This window comes from Triticum aestivum, chromosome 2B (assembly GCF_018294505.1).
Source record: "Triticum aestivum cultivar Chinese Spring chromosome 2B, IWGSC CS RefSeq v2.1, whole genome shotgun sequence".
Classification (NCBI taxonomy): domain Eukaryota; kingdom Viridiplantae; phylum Streptophyta; class Magnoliopsida; order Poales; family Poaceae; genus Triticum; species Triticum aestivum.
In genome coordinates, this window is record NC_057798.1 from 740,908,065 (window position 1) to 740,928,625 (window position 20,561).

Sequence of the window (20,561 nt, forward strand, 5' to 3'; positions counted from 1 at the left end):
TCCCCCGGTTCTTCCTCTCCTCTCCCTCGCTCTCTCTCTCCCGTGTCCGAACGCACCCATCGCCGCCGTTCGCCATAGCCGCCGCCACCGGCCTCCCCTCGCCTTCCCGACTCGCGCAGGAGCTCCGCCCCCTCGCCCTGAAGCTCTCCGTCAAGCCACAAGACGCCGGACGCCCTGTGGAGCCGCCGTCGCCATCGTCTTCCTCCTCGGGCTCCGACCACCATCGCCGTCGATTCGCCGTCTCCAGTGCGTCCCCGAGCCCGCTTCGACGCCCGCTGCAACCGCGGTGAGCTCCGCCACCGTTTCCCTCTCTTCTCCCCCTCGTTCCCGCGCCGTAACCCTGTTTCCCACCATGGCCGAACCTCCGCCGTCGCCGAGCTCGCCGTCGACGCAGCTCCGGTGACCATTTGGTCACCCCGGCGAGTCCAACAAGTCCGTAAGGCCCCGTAGAGCATCCCTAGCGCCTTGCTTCGCTCGCCTTCGAGCTCCAACCATGTTTCCGTGCACGACCGAACCCCGGCGGCCGCAGCCGAGCTCGCCGCCGTCGACTCCGGCCACCCCAGGCCCAGCCACGGCCACCGCCCGACGCGCCATCGAGCTAGCTTTCCAACGCACCTAGCCGCACGCCGTTTGGAGCACCACAGAGGAAACCCGGGGCACATGTACGCCGCGGACCTCGCCGGCGACTAACCGCCGGCGGGTTTGACTTGTCCGACCTGGGGTTTGACCCCCCCCCCCCCCAGAGTCACTGACACGTGGGCCCCGTCGGCCAGGTGGTTAGCTTAGTGCTAATCACTGTTAATTAACCCCCTCCCCTGACACTGACCAGTGGGCCCCAGCGCCACTAACTCTTATTTAGGATTAAACTAACCTCTGTTAGACCCCCCTGTCACTGACGTGTGGACCCCACACGTCAGGTTTGACCCTAGCCAGCCGCAGTTGACCGCTGACGTCGTGCTGACGTCATGCTGGCGCAATATATATATTTCTGGATTTAAATTAAATCAGGAAATTCCAGAATATAATTTAAACTTCAAAAATTCATAACTTTTATTCTGTAACTCCAAATCAGACAAATTATATATGAAAAATGATCAGAAAAATCCAATCTATCCATCTGTACTATTTTCATGCATGACTAAACAAGTTAACTTGATGTTTAAATGCAGAACAAGGAAAAGCACTTTAAAAGGCCATGTTTGAGTTTGAAATTTGAATCTTTGATTCAAATTGGTTCAAACCCTTCTGGTCTTAGTTGCATTAGCCCAACACACTCATATTGCCATGTTTCATGCATGCATCATACTGTTGCACATTGTTTGGTGATGGTTGTGTATCGGTGTCCTTTGCGACAGGTTCTGCCTCCGAGGAGTACCGTGATTACCCTAACGAAGAACCGTATTAGTGCATCGAACCATCAGGCAAGCAACCAACCATTTGATCATATCGATACAATCCCATGTTCTCGCTCCTGCTCTCTTTTACTGCATTAAGACAACGCGTTTCAAACTGCTGTGTGCTACGGTAGTTGAACCCATTTCCTCTGCATGACCTGTCATTGCCACAGTAACTAGATGAAACCCACTAGCATGTGTAGGAGTTGATTGAGCCATATGTATGTGTTGTTCCTACCTTGCTATGCCTGCTAAGCTTAGAGTCGTGTCAGGTCTGGTTCATCTGGGTGATGGGCTAGAGTGAAATGATTATGTCGGTAATGAGAGTGGTGTGGTGAACACGATTTGGTAAAGGTATCGATGAGAGGCCATGTAGGAGTACATGGTGGGTTGTTTCATTGAAGCCGACCTTAAGCACTGAGATCTGTATGTGTGATTTAAGATACAGCTACTACCATGCATTGGGCCCTGAAATATGACCCCGCTCGACTTCTTATTCACCCTAGCTCTCTGTCCAGGAGTTGCAAGTAGTTTCTGGTGTTTGTAGCCTACTGGAGGCCGTGGACAGCGCTGACCGTAGGGGTGGGCTGTGATGCGGTAGGGACGTGGCCGGGTGTACCGAATACCCGTTAGGTATCTCGGGAACCCTGTTCACATCGTTCGGCATGAGTTCCGGCGACCCCACGACCTCCCACTTGGTCCTCTGGATGCGCGAGAGCAAGGGCCATCCCCTGGTGCCCTCAGCGCGCCAAACTGACGCCTCTAGCGCAAGTCCGGCGTGCCCTCGCCGTGTTCTGTGGTCGCCGTCGGCTGGTCTCCGGCGTGCTGACGTGGCGTCGTCGTTAGGGGCTAATGACCCTGCTAATTAACCCTGAGACACTGACAGCAGGGCCCCACCTGCTAATTAATCATAGATTAGTTTCTATTTAGTTTTTAACTAATCCTAGTGGGCCCACACGTCAGCTTTGACCAAGCTGACGTGGCTGTTGACCTGGTCCCACCTGTCATTGTCACTAACCAGCACTAGTCACTGACCAGTGGACCCCACTGGTCAGGTTTGACCTGGGGCGCCCAGTTGACTCTGCTGACGTCACAGTGACGTGGGGCTGACGCAATAAGTATTTTCTGGATTTAAAAATAATCAGGAAATTCCAGAAAATAGCTAAAACTTCAATAAATCATAGAAATTCAACCGTAACTCCAAATTAAATAATTTATATATGTAAAATTATCAGAAAAATTCAAGGAATCCATCTGTACCATTTTCATGCATGTTTGAACAATGGTTGTCCTCTGTTTTGGACAAAACCAATAAAGGGCATTTAAATAATCACATATGGAGTTTGAATTTGAATCTTGTATTCAAACCAACCCCATTTAACTTGTTGCTAGTTGCATTAGCTCAAAACACATTCATATTGCCATGTCATAGCATGCATCATTTTGTGCATTGCATTGATTGTGTTTTTCTGTGTTGCCGGTATTTGTCCCCTCTCGATAGACGTGATACCGATGATGTGATCGTTGACACTGATGAAGACTCAATGTTATCTTCAGAAGTGCCAGGCAAGCCAAACCCCCTTGTTCATTCCGATACAATCCTACTCTCTCGCTCCTGCTCTCTTTTACTGCATTAGGACAACACCGATTCATCTGTTACTTGCTGCGGTAGCTGAACCCCTTTATCCTTTGCATGACCTGTCATTGCCACAGTAAATAGATGAAACCCACTAGCATGAGTAGGAGTTGTTTGAGCCCTGATGTGCCTACTCATTCATGCTTGTTTGTCATGCCTGCTACTGCTTAGAGTTGAGTCAGGTCTGATTCATCGGGGATGAATCAGAGGTGTGTGAACATGTCCTACTATGTGTGAGCTAAGTGTGTGAACACGATTTGGTAAAAGGTGTCGGTGAGAGGCCATGTAGGAGTACATGGTGGGTTGTCTCATTGAAGCCGTCCTTAGGAACTGAGTTCTGTGTTTGTGATCCATGATTCAGCTACTACCATACATTGGGCCCTGAAATATGACCCCGCTCGACTTCTTATTCACCCTAGTCCTCTGTCCAGGAGTTGCAAGTAGTTTCTGGTGTTTGTAGTATGCTGGAGGCCGTGGACAACGCTGACCGTAGGGGTGGGCTGTGATGCGGTAGGCACGTGGCCGGGTATACCGGGCGCCCGTTTGGTGTCACGGAACCATGTTCACATCGTTTGGGGCTGTGAGCGAAACTCCGGCCGGATCTCCTCATGGATGGAACCCGAATAGGCGATAAACCTGGACTAGAGACTTGAGTGTCTAGGTAGGTCGTGGTCTACACCCACGTCGGCTTTCGCTTGAAGTCTGCCGAGCACATGTCGTGTGCAGACGCTAAGTGGTGGAAACATGTATGAAGAAGTACACCCCTGCAGGGTTAACATCATCTATTCGAATAGCCGTGTCCGCGGAAAAGGACTTCTGGGTTGCTTATATCAGTTCATAGACAAGTGAAAGTGGATACCCTAAAATACGCAAGATAAGCGTGAGTGCTATGGATGGCGTTCTCGTAGGGAGACAGGAGCGGTTCCATAGTGGTGTATTGATATGGTGAATATGTGGACTCGTGTGCGCCACCTCAAAAGAGTCGCTTGCAGTCGTAGTTTAGGATAGCCACCGAGTCAAAGCTGGCTTGCTGCAGTTAAACCCCACCATCCCCTTTGTTGATAATGATGCATATGTAGTTAGTTCTGATGTAAGTCTTGCTGGGTACATTTGTACTCACGTTTGCCTATTTTATGTTTTTGCAGAGAGACTTCGGTCTCACTAGTAGTTCCACGTGGACTTCGACGTTTAGCTTGTTACCTCAGCTACGATCTTGTGCCCTCGGCAGGATCTGGTAGATAGTCAGGCTTCTCAGCCTTTTTCATTTATAGATGTCTGTACTCAGACATGTTAAGCTTCCGCATGTGCTTTGACTTGTATGCTCTGATTGTTGGGTCATGAGACCCATGTTTGTAATATCTCGCTCCTCGGAGCCTATTGAATAAATTACTTGAGTCGTAGAGTCATGTTGTGATGCCATGTTGTATTTACACATATCGAGCATATTGTGTGTATGCTATTGAAATGCTTGGTATGTGTGGGATCTGACCATCTAGTTGTTTATCTTTAGTAGCCTCTCTTACCGGGAAATGTCTCCTAGTGTTTCCACCAAGCCATGGTAGCTTGCTACTGCTCCGGAACACTTAGGCTGGCCGGCATGTGTCCTTCTTCGTTCCTGTGTCTGTCCCTTCGGGGAAATGTCACGCGATGAATATCGGAGTCCTGTTAGCCCGCTACAGCCCGGTTCACCGGAGTCCTGCTAGCCCAGTGCTACAGCCTGGATTCACTCGCTGATGACCGACACGTTCGATGCTGGGTCATGAATGCCTATCCTTGTAAGTCTGTGCCACTTTGGGTAAATGTTTGATAAATTTTGGTAAGGGTTCTGGTCCCAACCAAAATATTGAACATTTTTAAGGAATTATTTTTGGGGCTTTGGATTTAATTCATTAGCTATTTGAATTTGAATTATATTCATATAATTAGAATATAATTTCAAATACCCCCTGAAATATTTCACAAGCTTTTGGAAAAGTCCCTCTAGCAATATAAAATATTCAGATGAGTTTTTGGCATTGTTTGAATTATTTTAAATTCAAAACAGTGGCAAAATAAATTAAATAAAACAAAACAAAACAGAACAGAAATAAATAGAAAGGGAGAGAAGGCCACCTGGGCCACCTACCTGGCGCCACTTACCTGGCCCAGCTCCCCCAACGGCCCAGCCCACCGCCGCCCCCCCCCCCCTCCCCTGTCGTCTTCCTCCCTGCCAGGAGGACGGACACCGCGACGCCGCCGCGCGCTCCACCTCCACCCTGCTCGGCCACCTCCTCCTTCCCCCGGTCTCCCTAGCGGCGCCACGACGACGCCTCGTGTCCCCTCGCTCCTCTTCCTCCCTCGCTGCTCCCTCTCTCTTCCCCGAACACTCTCCCCCTCCTCTGTTCTCCTCACCCGAACGGAGCCTCCGCCACCGACGAGAGCCACCGTGGCTACCGGCCACCCCACGGCTCACCGACGCCCCAGGAAGCTCCGCCGGTCCTCCCTCTACCTCCTCAACGAGCCACGAGGCCCCGGACGTGCCGCAACACCGCCCTCGATGTCTTCTTCAACCTCGGGACCGCCGGCCATCTTCGTCAAATTCGTCGGCTCCGGACCGCCCCCGACCTCGCCGAGCGTCCCCTCGTCATCGCCGTGAGCCACTGACCTTCTCCCCTAACTCAGCATGCTCTCCTTCGTGCCGTAGCGCCGTTCCCCACGAGCTCCGAAGCCACCGTCCGCCATTGCTGCTGCACGCATAGCCTCCGTGCTCCCCTGGCCTCACTGAGCTGCTCTTAGTGCTCCCCATGTCTAGCAGGTGCTGCCCAGCCTCTCCATTTGCTCACTGATGCACCGTAGCGACGCGCCCGAGCACCACCGAACACCATCGCCGCCAAAGCTCGTCGCCGGCATGAGTTCCGGCGACCCCACGACCTCCCACTTGGTCCTCTGGATGCGCGAGAGCAAGGGCCATCCCCTGGTGCCCTCAGCGCGCCAAACTGACGCCTCTAGCGCAAGTCCGGCGTGCCCTCGCCGTGTTCTGTGGTCGCCGTCGGCTGGTCTCCGGCGTGCTGACGTGGCGTCGTCGTTAGGGGCTAATGACCCTGCTAATTAACCCTGAGACACTGACAGCAGGGCCCCACCTGCTAATTAATCATAGATTAGTTTCTGTTTAGTTTTTAACTAATCCTAGTGGGCCCACACGTCAGCTTTGACCAAGCTGACGTGGTTGTTGACCTGGTCCCACCTGTCATTGTCACTAACCAGCACTAGTCACTGACCAGTGGACCCCACTGGTCAGGTTTGACCTGGGGCGCCCAGTTGACTCTGCTGACGTCACAGTGACGTGGGGCTGACGCAATAAGTATTTTCTGGATTTAAAAATAATCAGGAAATTCCAGAAAATAGCTAAAACTTCAATAAATCATAGAAATTCAACCGTAACTCCAAATTAAATAATTTATATATGTAAAATTATCAGAAAAATTCAAGGAATCCATCTGTACCATTTTCATGCATGTTTGAACAATGGTTGTCCTCTGTTTTGGACAAAACCAATAAAGGGCATTTAAATAATCACATATGGAGTTTGAATTTGAATCTTGTATTCAAACCAACCCCATTTAACTTGTTGCTAGTTGCATTAGCTCAAAACACATTCATATTGCCATGTCATAGCATGCATCATTTTGTGCATTGCATTGATTGTGTTTTTCTGTGTTGCCGGTATTTGTCCCCTCTCGATAGACGTGATACCGATGATGTGATCGTTGACACTGATGAAGACTCAATGTTATCTTCAGAAGTGCCAGGCAAGCCAAACCCCCTTGTTCATTCCGATACAATCCTACTCTCTCGCTCCTGCTCTCTTTTACTGCATTAGGACAACACCGATTCATCTGTTACTTGCTGCGGTAGCTGAACCCCTTTATCCTTTGCATGACCTGTCATTGCCACAGTAAATAGATGAAACCCACTAGCATGAGTAGGAGTTGTTTGAGCCCTGATGTGCCTACTCATTCATGCTTGTTTGTCATGCCTACTACTGCTTAGAGTTGAGTCAGGTCTGATTCATCGGGGATGAATCAGAGGTGTGTGAACATGTCCTACTATGTGTGAGCTAAGTGTGTGAACACGATTTGGTAAAAGGTGTCGGTGAGAGGCCATGTAGGAGTACATGGTGGGTTGTCTCATTGAAGCCGTCCTTAGGAACTGAGTTCTGTGTTTGTGATCCATGATTCAGCTACTACCATACATTGGGCCCTGAAATATGACCCCGCTCGACTTCTTATTCACCCTAGTCCTCTGTCCAGGAGTTGCAAGTAGTTTCTGGTGTTTGTAGTATGCTGGAGGCCGTGGACAGCGCTGACCGTAGGGGTGGGCTGTGATGCGCTAGGCACGTGGCCGGGTATACCGGGCGCCCGTTTGGTGTCACGGAACCCTGTTCACATCGTTTGGGGCTGTGAGCGAAACTCCGGCCGGATCTCCTCATGGATGGAACCCGAATAGGCGATAAACCTGGACTAGAGACTTGAGTGTCTAGGTAGGTCGTGGTCTACACCCACGTCGGCTTTCGCTTGAAGTCTGCCGAGCACATGTCGTGTGCAGACGCTAAGTGGTGGAAACATGTATGAAGAAGTACACCCCTGCAGGGTTAACATCATCTATTCGAATAGCCGTGTCCGCGGAAAAGGACTTCTGGGTTGCTTATATCAGTTCATAGACAAGTGAAAGTGGATACCCTAAAATACGCAAGATAAGCGTGAGTGCTATGGATGGCGTTCTCGTAGGGAGACAGGAGCGGTTCCATAGTGGTGTATTGATATGGTGAATATGTGGACTCGTGTGCGCCACCTCAAAAGAGTCGCTTGCAGTCGTAGTTTAGGATAGCCACCGAGTCAAAGCTGGCTTGCTGCAGTTAAACCCCACCATCCCCTTTGTTGATAATGATGCATATGTAGTTAGTTCTGATGTAAGTCTTGCTGGGTACATTTGTACTCACGTTTGCCTATTTTATGTTTTTGCAGAGAGACTTCGGTCTCACTAGTAGTTCCACGTGGACTTCGACGTTTAGCTTGTTACCTCAGCTACGATCTTGTGCCCTCGGCAGGATCTGGTAGATAGTCAGGCTTCTCAATTTTGGAAGCCTCAAAAACTTAAATAAAAGAGGGGCAAAAACCCTAGAAATCTCATTCATTGCTCCAAAAATATAGACATGACGCACACATGAAGCTAGCCTAGAGCACTACCAGCAGCTAGGGATGTGACAATGCATCTATATATTTGGTAAAGGGTGGAAGGCTCGGCCTTATGCCTGGTGTTTTGTTCCACTCTTGCCGCTTTAGTTTCCGTCATACCGGTGTTATGTTTCTTGATTTTGCGTTCCTTATGCGGTTGGGGTTATGGGACCCCCTTGACAGTTCGCTTTGAATAAAACTCCCCCAGCAAGGCCCTACCTTGGTTTTACATTTGCCTAACACCCTATAACTTTCCCTTGGGGTTGCAAACCTGAGGGTCATCTTTATTTTAACCCCCCTGGGCCAGTGCTCCTCTGAGTGTTGGTCCAAACTAGAGCCACTTGTAGCGCCACCTTGGGGAAACTTGAGGGCTGGTTTTAGTTGTACGTAGTGTTCACCATGTGTGCCCTGAGAACGAGATATGTACAACTCCTATCGGGATTTGTTGGCACATCGGACGGTCTTGCTGGTCTTGTTTTACCATTGTTTAAATGTCTTGTAACCGGAATTCCGAGACTGATCGGGTCTTCCCGGGAGAAGGAATATCCTTCCCTGATCGCGAGAGCTTGTGATGGGCTAAGTTGGGACACCCCTACAAGGTATAAACTTTTGAGAGCCGTGCCCGCGGTTATGTGGCAGATGGGAATTTATTAATATCCGGTTGTAGAGAACTTGACACTTGACTTAATTAAAATGCATCAATCGCATGTGTAGCCGTGATGATCTCTTTTCGGCGGAGTCCGGGAAGTGAACACGGTTTGGGTTATGTTTGAACGTAAGTAGTTTCAGGATCACTTCTTGATCTCGTCTAGCTTCACGACTGTTGCATAGCTTCTCGTCTTACTCTTATTTGTGTATGTTAGCCACCATATTTGTTTAGCGCTTGCTGCAACTCCACCTCGTTACCTTATCCTACCCATGAGCTTAAATAGTCTTGATCTCGCGGGTTTTGAGATTGCTGAGTCCTCGTGACTCACAGATACTACCAAAACAGTTGCAGGTGCCGATAATACCAGTGCATGTGATGCCACCGAACTCAATTGGGAGTTCGACGAGGTCCTTGGTCGTTACTATGTTTCGTTTCCTGTTGATCAGTAGTGGAGCCCAGTTGGGACGGTCGGGGATCTAGCATTTGCGGTTATCTTCTTTTCATTTGGATTTGTCCGTAGTCGGACTATGTGTGTACTCTGAATGATGTATGAATTATATCATCTTTGTGTGAACTGGCGATTGTAAGCCAACTCTCTTTATCCCTTTCTTGTTCATTACATGGGATTGTGTGAAGACGACCCTTCTTGCGACAAAACCACAATGCGGTTATGCCTCTAAGTCGTGCATGTACACGCGGGAGATATAGCCGCATCGTGCGCGTTACAAGTTGGTAATCAGAGCCATCCCCGACTTAGGAGCCCCCTACTTGATCGAATCGCTGACGTTGTTGAGTCTAGAACAAAAATGTTTTGAGTCTTAGGATTATATATATATCGGAGCGTAGGATTCTTTTTACTCCTCAGTCCCTTCGTCGCTCTGGTGAGGCCTCCTGACGTAGATGTTGTGACTTTCCTCTCCTCAAATTTCATGAATTTTTTTAGGATCACGCGGGTATCTTGAGATCGTTCTGATATTCTTGTGACGAGAACATTATTCTTGGTGCCTCCTGACATTTAGGGGTTGTGGCAGTGTCCCGGGGAGTTGAGCTCCGAGGTGTTGTCGTCACAATTTTATCGTTGCAGTTCTGGAATACCTGAGTTTCGCCGACATCGAAACTCTCTTTTATGCAGTTGTTGGTGAGATAACCTCGACACCACCCAGTACGGTGGCAAGAGATTGGGAGTATTGCCATAACTCGTATAATGAATGCTTTTCGAAGGTTGAGGTACACGATTTCTGGAGTTTTCTTGGTTATGTGCTGACGGATGGATACAGCTGGATGTAGGGATTGTTAGTTTGGGTGAGATATATTGCTTCCCCTGTATCCCCAACACCAGATTGCATAACCAGAAAGTTTCAGGATTTTATAGATGGGAATTCAAGTATCTTGTGGGATATATTTCCAATAGACACATGATATGATATGATATGATATGATATGATATGGGGTCTATCATATGTTTGTTCCGGCCTATCCTGCAAGCCAAATCCTTTGTTTTGTCTTGAGTTGTGGTATTTGAGTTGCTTCGATGTCAAGTGTTGATCCATACCTTCCCTAAATGGTGTTCTCATATTCCTATGTGAGTACTAATCCTTTCGATCATTGAGATTGTCATGTCAATTCTTTCCAACCGGCGTGCTTCTCTTCAAGTGGATCCGATCATTCCAACATCCGCAAGATCAATTCTAAGTTCTCTCAACGGTGTTCATTTCATCTGTCCAAGTTGCCTTTGTTTTTCCGCCCTCCCACCCTTTTTCTTCAAGGACTCAAAATTTTAATCAAGTATCCTTTTATTGATGGGAAGTCTCTCCATTCTTTTTTGTCAATGTTCTTATCCGATGATTCTCAGGAAGATACTAATGGAGCTTCAAGTTTATTATTCTTCATTCTCTTTTCTTCTCTGGTGGATTCAATTCAAGCTTTGTCGATCATATCTTTTCCTCGTTTCAAATGTTTCCCATGTCGGTGCACCTCTCAATCACTCACCTCTTGCTATTCATTTGTTCCTGAGTGTTGAAGATATCTCAGAAGATTTGTGTCTCCATTATCAATCCATTGAAATTATTTTGAGGTTGTTATCTCATTCAAGCCATTTAATTCAACCGGTGCAATCTCTCTTTTAAAATCGTTCAACGGTGTTTCCTTTTGAGTGGGCCCTAACCCACAGGTCTTTTTCCAGGATCTTACCTGACTCTTCTCATTTTCCCAGAGCCATTCCCAAATTCATTTCCAAGTTTGACGTGAGAATGAATTTTCATCAGTCATATGTCTTCTTCAAGATCGCTTTCAAATTCTTTTGATCCTTGGTTTAACCTTTATATTCTTCATTCCGGAGTGTCTCAACAATTCATGGTGGTTCTCATCTTCACTCTCAACATTTGAAGATCGAAGAAGGATTTCTCCTAAATCTTGGTCCGCTCTCTTGAAGATTCATAGTTCTACCTTATGCCATCCTCTCATAATTGTTTTCGATTGTGAGAATTCTTTTCACCCATCCGACGCATTTCAAGGGTTCCTTTCCTTTCTCGATCATCCGAAGGCCATTATTTCAGAAGATCTCTCGATTCTGAATTGATGTCTCTTCATTCATTCTCCAATGCTTCCGGTGCACCGTTCAGGTATTCTCTAGTCTTCTTGTCATCTCTTCATTCTCTTGTATCTAAAATCTCTCAAGTATCTTCGTTCGTTTTCTAATTCTTCCCGACGATTCGTTCTCTTCTCTTCAATCGTTTTTAATTCTTACGGTGGTTTGTTCATGTTTTTCCCAAGTTTGTGCTATGTCTATCCTTAATCCCTCAAGAAGAATAAGTAGTATGCCAAACCCGTTGCTTGTCATCAATATAAATTGGTGAAGGATACGCATAACGTAATTCTTATTATTGTTTCATCCAAGTGATCTAGTTTCTTGTTTCCAGAGTTTTTCATCATGTCACATTTCTTGGTTCGAGATGCTTCATCTTTTCTTTTCTGGAGTTCCAAGTTTTCCGCATTATATCATCGCGAAGCTCCATCTAAATCATCTCAAGGCTTCACCTTGTGTTTCCAATTTTTACTTTCGTTGATCATTCTTTTATTACCAGAGTTCTTCATGGAGGCTCTACATGGTGGTTCGTCATAGATTCCTTTCATTCTCAATTTGTTCTTCAAGATTTCTCTTGAAGTTAAGATCCGCCAAGCTTTACTCTAAAATAAACATGGTGTTCAGCATATGTCTTATTTTAAGGAGTTCAAGCATTCTTCATCTTGCCTTCCAAAGTGCAATTCTTTCTATCCTATCTTTTGAGGTGGTGCTATATCATTCTTGACTACTTCCATTAATGTTTTCGCGATTCACATGTTGTCAAGAATGAGGTATTCTAAATACATTAATATCTTCGTTTGAGTTATCTTGGTATAGATTTCATTTAAAGCCTTCCCTAAGGAATGTTGTTATTGTGGTGATTATCCATGATCCAAGTTATCTCCTAATCATCTTGTTGGAAGAAGTTTTTCATCTCTTTGGTGTTCTTAATCAAATTAATTGATTTCGTTAGTGGCTGGTTTTCGCCTCAATTTTGAGAAGTTTTCCATAAGCCCACTACAAGCTTATTTGTTTCGTTGTTGGTTTTCCATCAACTCCGTTATAACCTTCTTGGAAGGGTGCTTTTGCTTTCCAAGCTCATTTGTGGCAAAAGTTGGCATTTTCTTCTCCATTCTGTTATTCCAATGATCTATCTTCCATTCTTTCTTCCGGAGGCATTGTGATATGGACTCGACTGGATGACGAGTCGATCATCGTCCCGACCATTCACGGTACTAGTAGCAGCAACAAGAAATCTCGGTCGAGCAAAGATGCAAGATTGTAAGATCAAAAACTAGCGTCGAGTAGATTAGATCGACTCCATAGGCAGCAGCAACAAAATCCCCACGGATTAGCAACGAAGGTATTTGGTATCCCCCGACATGGGACGTTTTCTGTAGCTTTATTCAACTCACGACAAAAAAACCAAATCTGCCTTGTTACACGGCTGTAGCCTTTATTTATATGATGCGCGCAGGCATGGGTTCTCAACCTCAAACCCACAAAAATCTGAAACAGACTCTCCTATCCAAACTAAACAAGCAACTACCTAATTAATCACGCGGCCACGTTGATCACCTACCAATTAACTTGGACTCAGAAAGGACTACGTGACTACTAGTACCCAGAACAAAAGACTTGGACGTGCTTTTGCTACTACGGACCCGGATCAAATTGACAAGTACCGTTCCTACCATAATCGTGTAGCACAAGGAGTTCTGAAGGTGGGCTTGACTTCGTCCGGTGCAACCAGTTGAACAGGAATTTTTCCAAAATAAATAATATGTTCATTGTTGACTGATTTAGATGTGTTCATCATTCTCCCATGATGACTACTGTCACTGATAGCCACATCATTCCCTCCCTCTTGAAACGAAGCCGTCCTCGGTTTCGTGATAGGCTTTGGGTTCTCCTTCTTCTTTACTGACAGAATAGTATCCTCCTTAATATCACTAGCAAACATGGGTTGTAGCACACATCATCTTCCGGCATACCGAAAAGAATAATTGTTTGACCTTCCATCATGTGTGGCCTGATGATCAAATTGCCAACGTCTCCCCAGCAACAAGTGACATGAATCCATTGGCAAAACATCACAAATCACTATGTCGGTATAGTCACCAACCGAAAAATTAAGACGCACCTTGTGAGTAATTTTTAGTCTACCCGACTGATATAACCACTCGATGCAGTGTGGTTGAGGGTGCTTCCATGCAGGTAACCCCAAAGCTTCCACCAATCCCTTGCTGACCACATTGGTGTAGCTTCCTCCATCTATGATCAACTTACAATTGGTGTTGTTGATTTGGCATTGAGTTTGAAAAATATTCCAACGCTGCCCCTTATCCTGAATGCGATCCTCTTGCACTCGTTGCACCATTAGTGAAGGATATGACTCAGCAGTTGCAAAACTCGCAACCACATTTTCAGCATCCTTAGATTTTTCGCTAGAAGTGTCAGAAACTACCTCTTCTTCACTAGCGGATGCATAGCCATCTCTTGTGAGCAACACTCTTTTCTCATTAGAACATTCACGCTTCATATGTCCCCTTCCTCCACACTTGAAACACTCTATGTCACTAGTGCGTCCGATCGACTGTGCACTAGAATCAACCATCGACAGTCCTAATTTTGAAGCATCCTTTTGCATTGAACCATGAGAGCGATTTGATGATGTCGCCCTAGAGCTAGGACCGACATCCTCACTCTTATACTGTGAGCGTCGCCATGTGTTCAAAGTGGTACTGGGAACTGTGTTGACTTGGTGCCGCTTAATTTGTTGTTCCGCACGCACAGCTTGGTGCACAAGATCTTGTATGTCATAGTAGATCACCATCTCAACACGATCCTGCACCTCGATATTTAGCCCGTTAAAGAAACGTGCCATGGTCGCCTTCGGATCCTCCGTTGTCCCTGTACTTATCATAAGCAATTCCATCTCCTTGTAATATTCATCAACACTCATATTACCTTGAGAGAGCCGCTGCAACTTGTTGTAGATATCTCTTTTATAGTGCTCGGGAACAAAACGTCGCCTCATGAATTCTTTCATACCTCGCCAAGTCGTCGGGCGATGTCTTGAACGATAAATTTGATTCCACCAAATTAGCGCGTAACCGGTGAACTCAATTCCAGCAAGTTGAACTTTCTTCTCCTCGCTATAATGATGGGCATCAAAAATTTGATCAACACGCATCTCCCGCTCCAAATAGCCTTCTGGTTCGCACTTGCCGGAGAACGAAGGGATTGAAATTTTTATGCGCCCAATTCCATCGTCCAAAGGCACACGCACAGCTTGACCAACTCGGCCATGCACTCCACCACGAACGGATGTTTCAGGACGAGGCTCATAGTGTCATGGTCGTGGAGCGTACCCTGCTGCCTGGTCAACGCTGTCATCAAGACCATCATCTCCAACATGAGGTGCCGCCAAACGGCGATCATGCACGCCGGTATGTCCGTCGCGAGCCGATGGTGCATAATGCAGTGGAGCAGCCGGAGCAGTCTGTGGTGGTGCAGAATTCGTTGCCGATATATTGATGATGTCTGCCAAACCATCGAACCGAGTGATTAGGACATCTATCCTTTTGCCGAGCGCATCATGACATTGCTTGATGTAGTTGCATGTGTGTTCAAAACTATTCCGAATATTTTGAGGAATATCATCCGCGTACACTAGACGTACAATTTCCGGAGAATCAACAGCAACCTCGTCTTCCTTGTTGACCGAGGTCGACATCTTGATCAACACAATACCGTGAACAATCTTAGCTTTCAATACCACTTGATATGGACTCGACTGGATGACGAGTCGATCGTCGTTCCGACCGTTCATGGTACTAGCACCAGCAACAAGAAATTTCGGTCGAGCGAAGATGCAAGACCATAAGATCAAAAACTAGCGTCGAGTAGATTAGATCGACTCCACAGGCAGCGGCAACAAAATCCCCATGGATTAGCAATGAAGGTATTTGGTGTCCCCCGACATGGGACGTTTTCTGCAGCTTTATTCAACTCACGACTAAAAACCAAATCTGCCTTGTTACACGGCTGTAGCCTTTATTTATCGGAAAAACTAACGCCCGCACGTGTGGGCGTTTACACATCGCCCACACGCCTCCATCACTATTCATTTTGCCACGTATGAACAGATGACATCAGCAGAATTTTTTTTCGTTTTTGGCTTAAAAATATTTTATCTTCTAATTAAAAAAGCGAATTAAGAATCCATTTTCACCATTAAATCCATCTCGACGAGATCTTCAAAACTAGACCCCATGTTGATATGTTTCGACGAAAATTATTTTTGCCCAAAAGTTGCCATGATGTTTACACTGTAGTTGCCATAGTGCTTAAACTAAAGTTGCCATGTGGCAATTTTAGTTTGTAGATCATGGCAATTTTAGTTCTTCGCCCAAAAGTTGCCATGATGTTTACACTGTAGTTGCCATAGTGCTTAAACTAAAGTTGCCATGTGGCAATTTTAGTTTGTAGATCATGGCAATTTTAGTTCTTCGATGACGGCAATTCCAGTACTTTGACCATGAAAATATTTTTTTGTATGAACCATGGCAATTTTAAGTGCATTTATCATGTTAATTTTAATTTATGGTACATGGCAAGTCCAGTTTCTTAATTCCCCGTTTTATAATATGTCAAAATTTACTTTTAAATGTCGAAGAAAATAGTTGAAACATATTATGGCAACTTCAGTGTAAATATCATGGCAATTTATGTGCAATAGACACGGCAACTTTTAACCCGAAACAAAAATTCGTCGAAATATATTGATATGGGGTCTAGTTTCGAAGATCTCGTCGCGAGGGATTTAATGATGAAAACGGATCTTCAACCGGATTTTTCATTTAAGAGATAAAATATTTTAAAACATAAAATTCAAAAATATTTCCACATGCATGCGGTGACATAGCGTAGTCTGTATGTTATAGGGCGTGTGGGTGGGTTTGACTCCCATCACACGTGTGGGTGTTAGCGTTGTCCTTATTTATATGATGCGCGCAGGCACGGGTTCTCAACCGACTCAAACCCAACAAAATCTGAAACGGACTCTCCTATCCAAACTAAACAAGCAACTACCTAATTAATCACGCGGCCACGTTGATCACCTACCAATTAACTTGGACTCAGAAAGGACTACTTGACTGCTAGTACCCAGAACAAAAGACTTGGACGTGCTTTTGCTACTACGGACCCAGATCAAATTGACAAGTACCGTTCCTATCATAATTGTGTAGCACAAGGAGTTCTGAAGGTGGGCTTGACTTCGTCCGGTGCAACCAGTTGCACAGGAATTTTTCCAAAACTAGTAAGCTTACACGTGAAAATTCACGTATATAGAAAAAAAATCAATCATAGTAGCCAAAATTATTACCAAGGAATTTGTAATTGAAGTTAAGTTTCAAAAAAGCTAGTATAATTAAGAAAATTACTTTGTAATGTACCTAAGTATTTATGTACAGATTCAAGGAATTTAAATTCACAGCTTCATTCTCTTTGAGCTGCTGTTGGTCGTTCTTCAAACTTATGAATACCAATGAGCTACGTATACATACATTTACACCTTTTCTCTCTCTAAATCCCATTGATGGAACAACGTAACAGAAAACACATCGGTCCTTTTGAGTAAATCAATGTGTCTAGAAGCATATATATATGCCAGTGGGTTAAAATGCGCATTACCATAACCTTAATATCATCATAAGTAACATGAGTACAAAAATAATATAAGCTCAAATGAACTCGTACATAATGAAAGGCAGGAGATATGCCATGTCCAGTTGTCCACAAGGATCAACATGCTCATTGGGGAAAAAAGAAACCCACTCTGCCCTTTACAAAAAAAGTCATGCCACCTGAGATACAACACCGTTAATATTTCCTCCTCAAGCATATGGGTGGCCTGCCTACACAAATCATCAAGATTGGTACTGCTTTGCTAGTAACCTTGTGGCAATATCTGGTGAGTATGGTTTTCTTGAACACCAAGGGGCATGGATCTCCAATACGTTGCGATAGATGTGATCTATCTTGTGCCTCATTTGAATGAAAGGAATATAAAAATTGTCAATAAAACTATGTAGGAGTGAAATTCAGCACAACCAAAAAGTGTTAATCACTCACACAATTAAGCAATACTGAAAACTTTTACTTGGATTGGAATGAAAACTTTTACTTGGATTGGGTTTCTCTATTAGCTGCAAACTTTAAGATTACATAAGATCCTTACATTACAAACAAGGGGAGATTTTCAACAAGCTATTGACAATTGATCTGTAACGTTAGCAAGGTAGATCTCGATCCCAAAGCCATGCCATTGAGACATGTATTGACATATACTTGGTGAAGAGAACTCTGCTGTCATATGTAAATTTACCTGTCCTCCCAATCTATCAAATGGCATCTAAAGTGTGCAAGAATATTATCCCCAGAGCTATAATATTACTGGCATGCTAAATAAAAAGGCAGTGCTCTTGCATGTTGTTGGCCTTGCTGCATGGATGGAAGCATGTCTATCTTCTAATTTATTTGCAATATTTAAAATTTAAATTTACACAGATAGGTTAGAACATCATTCCTATAGGACATGAGGTGTTGCAAAGGCACAAGGATTCACAACAGTGATTATATGAGGAGTAAAAAAGCATTTAGGCTACATCTAGAGCTATCTATGTATGTCCAAATTTTCATCCAGCAATGGTGAGTACAAAGATACACATAATATGAATCAATTGTACTCCCTCCGTCCCATAATATAAGATCGTATTACATCCAATTTTTGAGCAAAATGAGTGCAATAAGATATTATATTATGGGATGGAGGGAGTACTTCCATTTGGACGCTGAAGATAACTGCCAAATACTTAAAAAGAAATTTGGAATAGGGGGAACCCGTTCAGTCAAGTCCAGAATTCAGCAAGAACTGCACAATGTTCACAAATGTACTGGATCACACTTCACTGAAGCCTGCTCCTTGACTGATTTATGTGCACATAGCCACGTAGTGAAATGCATCTGGAAGCAGCAGAAATGTTAAACAAAATAGACGAAGGAGCAGAAGCCCCGATCTTTTCCCAGAAATAGAATGAGAGTATGTAGATTCAGAATTTTAGATTAAGGAACATTGACCAGAGGAAGGATCAGCAGTACAGAACCAAAGTAATGAATAACTTATGGTAAATTTGGAAGGGTCATTTGAAACCGAAGTATTGCACCTGATCTACTTCTGACGAATACCACAAAATCATGAAAGCTCCTCAACAGCACCGTAAACCAACTGATAGAGAAGCAAAGGAGATGACCAATCGTTCAGGAGGCAGGTAGCAATGATGGCTCAGATGGATTTTGCATTTTGCATTGAAGGGGATGAATTTGCTCATCACCATAGTTAAAGGTAGTTTCAGATGATCATGATTTCTGTATTCATTAACATGGCATACAGAAATTAGCAAAATCAATGAAAATGGAAGAAATTAGCAAAATCAATGTTATTGGTGGACAGAGATTTTTCTTTAAGATGTAGATCTCAAAGTAAACAAAGTAAATAATCATGTCCAACAAACGATAGACAGGCTACTCATTACATGAACCAGGTGTAGAGAGCTACTTGTAGAAACAAGTAATAATGACAAAGTGCAACCAATTCTTCTATCTTTATGTAACTATGCGTCAATAGGCTCAATATACCTCACTTGTAGCTGAAGTGAAGATCGATTCTGGATCAATGCAAGCTTCCGGGTATCTCCACAGTAGCAATATCATAAGCTTCTGGGTTGTTGCACTTGCTCCCTTGATATAGTTGAAGCAAGAAAAAATATTCAGTAAACTGAAATGAAAAACTTTTATACGTAGAGAACCATCATCATCGTCAATAGGTCAGAAAGAGAAGCGCCCTCACCGCCCAACCACTTTGTGGTCGCTGCAGCGAACGAAGTGAGTAATATGGTCGTGCTGTACCTCAGGCAGTAGGGGGACAGTGTTGAGGGAGTGGAGGTGCTCAGGTGGTCTCCTTGCATCATTATCTTCCATCTAAAATTGATGCAGTTGGGCTCAAATAGATCGGCGCGGTGTCACGCTCGGCAGCAATACCTCTGTATATCAGCAACCTCGACGGTGGTACAGAAAGAAAAGAAGCAGAAGCATCAATTTTTTTTGTGGAAGGATCATATACTGGGAAATCCCGTTAACATGAGAAAATACTTGTGTATTAGTACAACATGATAGTATTGTAAGTTTGTAACTCCTTGTATAATGAATATTTCAGAGATTTTTCTTTAAGATGTAGATCTCAAAAGTAAACAAAGTAAATAATCATGTCCAACAAACCATAGATAGACTACTCGTTATAGGAACCAGATGTAGAGAGCTACTTGTAGAAACAAGTAATAATGACAAAGTGCAACCAATTCTTCTATCTTTATGTAACTATGCATCAATAGGCTCAATATACCTCACTTGTAGCTGAAGTGAAGATCGATTCTGGATATGCAAGCTTCCGGGTATCTCCACAGTAACAATATCATAAGCTTCTGGGTTGTTTCACTTGCTCCCTTGATATAGTTCAAGCAAGAAAAATATTCAGTAAACTGAAATGAAAACATTTTTAAAAGTAGAGAGGCTTGGTGCCAAGCATTTCAAATAAAACTAACATCTCTAGGACCGTCTTCTCAAAAAATAGAAATGGAAGACCAGGTAAATTTTGCAACAGTCTCTACTTTTATGAAGAGTCAACTGACTATCATAATTTTTGGAAGGGCTATGACTATCACACTCATGAACAAAAAGATACAATGCATCATTGGGAAAATGGCATACTAAGTGCATATTGCGAGAAAAGATATATATAGAGTGGCTAAACTCTCCCACACTCACCTTATCTTACAACCTGAAGGCACATATCAGCATACCCAAGCTTCTTTTTAGACTTATTCCATTCATAGTTGGTAGCTGCTTACCCATTGTTCTAGAAAATTCACTGATAACAGGAACAACAATGATTACATTGCATCAAAGAAACAAAAAAAAATGCAGCCAAGTAATTCTGGCATGGTACTACCTCACTATTCAACATGCTTTTGTATCAATCTAC

At 44.5% G+C, this 20,561-nt stretch overlaps 1 long non-coding RNA gene across 1 annotated transcript; it reads right to left on the reverse strand.

Annotated features, from left to right (window-relative positions):
* Positions 1-17,687: 17,687 nt before the first annotated feature.
* On the reverse strand, positions 17,688-19,498 carry LOC123042392 (uncharacterized). Its single transcript, XR_006418772.1, has 3 exons — positions 19,430-19,498; positions 19,160-19,298; positions 17,688-18,487 (listed from the first exon to the last, which is right to left on the reverse strand). It is a non-coding gene; the product is annotated as an uncharacterized lncRNA (long non-coding RNA).
* Positions 19,499-20,561: the final 1,063 nt, after the last annotated feature.